Here is a 4,380-nt window from a genome sequence, read left to right as displayed (position 1 = left end):
ATGATCTAATACCCATATAAGGGAAATAGTTCATGTTGGGAGGAGGGGGAGAGGGGGATGGGAGAGATTGGTGTGCTCCCACTTAACGGGTGCAATGTAGGGGTATATGACACACTTTTGGGGTGCAGGACACAACTAACTACAAGAAGGACTCTACCTAACAAATACAAATATTGTAACCTAGTTGTGCTCTCACATTAACCTGAAATTTAAAAAAAAAATCTTGCCATCCATCTCCTAGATTAAGATATGGGCTGTACCCCCTGTCAATGCTGTCATGTTCTTTTGGTATTGACCACACAGGGTCACACTTGTCCACAGCTTTGTACACAGTATTGGTGACTGAAACACACTGAACTTTACTGGCCTGGACAATCAGCTCTGCTCTGCCTCTCAGTCAACCCTGAGAAATCATTTGAATTCCTCCCCTATACACTCTGTACAAGCAGTGGTCTTTACAGAACAAACTCAGTGCATAATATTGCTGTCCTTCATCACAAAGGAGCTATAACATGGAAATAATACGGAAGTAGAGAACTTTACATGCTGACAAATACTTCAACTTACTATATAAATGTTTTCAAATATTTAGAAGATTGTGTTTACAGTTAAATATACTTGTTTACCTTCTCCAATTGCCATTATAAGTAAAAGTTTATATGAAAAGATACTCAACATCAGTGATAATTGGGAAAATAAAAATCAAAACCACTATGAGATACCACTTCACACCCACTAGGATGGGCACAGTCGAAAAGTCAGATGAATGTTAAGTGTGGAGAAGTTGGAAGCCTCATACACTGCTGGTGGGAATCTAAAATGGTATGGCTGTTTTGAAAAACAGTCCAGCAGTTGCTCAAAATGTTAAACAGAGTTGGCATACAATGTTTTGACAATTAAGTTTGCAAACTTGCCACCTTGTGCTTAGGTTTGTAGCACTGTACAAACAACTCAGTAGGGGTTCGTAACTTTGGTCTTACATGTCTCACAGTTGTGTTTGTGTCAATGTGTGCCAGTGTCTTGGTGGTTGGTGGTCATTGTGCATATTTCATGTGCTGTTGCAGGAAATGTTGGAAATTGAACTAGAGCAATAAACATTCATAAATTTTGTGTTAAGCTTGACAGTGAAATCAGGGACATGTAGTCCAAATTTATGGGGATAATGCCATGAAGAAAATGACAGTGTACAAATGTTTTTTTGAGGGGAGATAAAGCATCACTGATGAACAGAGGTCAGGGTGGCCATTAGTGAGCAGAACTGACAAAAACATTGTAAAAATTTGTCAAGTTGTGTGTCAAAATTGTCACCTGATGGGGAGGAGCATAGCAGACCAAGTATAAACATTGATAGCGAAAGAGTTAAGAAAATCTTCCCTGAAAATCTTGGCCAACAACTCATGGCTCTTGCATCACCACAGTGCACCAGCTCACACGGCACTGTCTATGTTGGAATTTTTAACCAGTAAACAAAAAACTATATTAGCACACCCTCCCTACTCACCTGATATGCCCCCAGTGACTTTTTCTTTACCCAAAGACAGAGGAAATATTGCAAGGAAGACATTTTGATGACATTCAGGACCTCAGTGGGTAATGTGACAACAGCTCTGATGGCCATTCCAGAAAGAGAGTTCCAAAATCGCTCTGAAGGGTGCATCACTTCCCAAGGGGAGTACTTCAGAGATAACCATTGTGATACTCAGCAAAAAGGTATGTAGCACTTTTTCTAGGATGAGTTCGTGAACTTAATTGTCAAGCCTTATATAACCAAACAATTCCTCTTCTAGGTATATATCCAAGAGAAATGAAAACATACCTTTACACAGAAGCTCGCACACAAATGTCCATAACAGCATTATTACTTTTTTTTTTTTTGAGATAGAGTCTCACTATCTCTCCCTCCGTAGAGTGCAGTAGCATCATAGCTCACAGCAACCTCAAACTCTTGGGCTTAAGTGATTCTCTTGCCTCAGCCTCCCAAGTAGCTGAGACTACAGATGCCTGCCACAGTGCCTGGCTATTTTTTTGTTGCAGTTATTGTTTGGCAGACCCAGGCCAGGTTTGAACCCGCCAGCCCCAGTGTATGTGGCTGGCACCCTAGCAGCTGAGCTGCCAGCTCCAAGCCAGCAGTGTTATTCTTTTGTTTTTTTTTTGAGACAGACCCTCAAGCTATCCCCCTGGGTAGACTGCCATGGCATCACAGCTCACAGCAACCTCCAACTCCTGGGCTTAAGCGAGTCTCTTGCCTTAGCCTCCCCAGTAGCTGGGACCACAGGCACCCACCAGAACGCCCGGCTATTTTTTGGTTGCAGCCGTCGTTGTTTGGCAGGCCTGGGCTGGATTCGAACCCGCCACCTTAGGTGTATGTGGCTGGTACCTTAGTTACTTGAGCCACAGGCGCCAAGCCAGCAGTGTTATTCTTAATAGTCAAAAGCTAGAAACAATCTGAATGTCCATCAACTAATGAATGGATAAACAATGTTGTCTAGTCATACAGTAGAATACTATTCAGCCCTAAAAAGGACTAAAGTACTAACACATGCTACAACATGGATGCGCCTTAAAGACCATATGCTGAGGCTCAGCGCCTGTGGCTCAACCGGCTAAGGTGCCAGCCACGTACACCTGAGGTGGCAGGTTCGAATCCCCAGCCCGGACCCGCCAAACAACAATGACGGCTGCAACCAAAAAAAAAAAATAGCCAGGCGTTGTGGCTGGCGCCTGTAGTCCCAGCTACTTGGGGGGCTGAGGTAGGAGACTCGCTTGAGCCCAGGAGTTGGAGGTTGCTGTGAGCATGATGCCATGGCACTCTACCCAGGGGGATAGCTTGAGGCTCCGTCTCAAAAAAAAAAAAGACCATATGCTGAGTGAAAGAAGCCAGAGGCAAATGACCACATATGAATCCATTCATATGAAATGTTCAGAACAGGAAACCCATAGTGACAGAAAGTACATTAGCGACTGCTTAGGGCTGGGAAATAAGGGGGAGGAGCAGGAGTAGCTAAGGTGTATTGAGGTTTCTTTCTGAAGTCATGAAAATGTTACAAAACTGACTTTGGTGATGGATATACAGCTCTATTGAATTGCATACTCTAAATGGGTGATTTGGTTTATTGAAACTGTATTTCAGTAAAACTAAAAAAGGATTAAATGCTTGAGGATGACAGGAACAGGTGAGGATGCATCAGAAGTCAACACGTTTCGGAAGATGAAAGTCCGGGAAACTGATGCCCCAAAGCAGAGAAAGCACTTGGAAACCAGAAGTACTGGGGGTTACATGCTGAGTCGTTGACATTTTGGTCCTTTTTTTTTTACATTGTATGTAACTAAAAAAAAGCGGGGAAAGGAGGGGCTTGCTCTTTTTCAGTATTTTGTAAAACCCTGTTAAAATGTCAACATGTTTCACATATGGAAAGAGGAGCCCAGGGTCTTGCTGGGGATAAAACCTGAGACCACTGTGTTGACGTGGGCACTGCACACTGCAGGGCTCTGGGTGTGGTGTGGCAACTGTGGGAATCAAAGCCAAAAATCTCAATCATGTACCACCCAAGACGATGACATAGTGGTCCATTTTTTAAAAATGTTATTTACTTGAAAGAAAGTACAATTGTAGAAAAGTTGCATGGATGGTAAATGGCTGTTTAACCCTTTACCATTTAACCCAGCGGTTCTCAACCTGTGGGTCGAGACCCCATGGTAACAATGAAAATACATTGTGGCATTAGGAAGGTTGAGAATCTCTGGTAACCCATATGTCATCTCTCTTCTCTCTGTCCCTCTCCCTCCCCTTTCTCTCTCCTCTCTCTATACACACACACAGAAAATACACATACACTCCTGAATATTTATAAACACATTTCACACATCACGCATTTTCTCCTTGACTGTTTCATTGTGTATTTCTTTCTTTCTTTTTTTTTTTTTTGCAGTTTTGGGCTGGGGCTGGGTTTGAATCCACCACCTCCGGCATATGAGGCCAGCGCCCTACTCCTTTGAGCCGCAGGCGCTGCCCACATTGTGTATTTCTTAATAAAAATATTATCTTACATAGTCACATATCCACTTCAGTAATTTTAGCATTACCATTAAACTATTAAATAATCTCTTATCGGTGTTCCATTTGTGTCCATTTATCTGATAATATCCTTTTTGGCTTTTAAAAAGAATCTCCATTACAGGAGCCAGTCTAGAATCACATATTGCATTGAGTTGCCATTTGTTTTTAGTTCCCATTAATCTGGAGCAGTTTCCCAACTTTTCTTCTTCTTTTTTTTCCCCCCTGTGGCCATTTTTAAAGAATATATACATATATACACACATATATATATATACATATATATATACATATATACACACATATATATATACATATATATATAT

This window comes from Otolemur garnettii, unplaced genomic scaffold (assembly GCF_000181295.1).
Source record: "Otolemur garnettii isolate 467f Iridium unplaced genomic scaffold, OtoGar3 scaffold00146, whole genome shotgun sequence".
NCBI lineage: Eukaryota > Metazoa > Chordata > Mammalia > Primates > Galagidae > Otolemur > Otolemur garnettii.
This window is presented reverse-complemented; position numbering follows the sequence as displayed.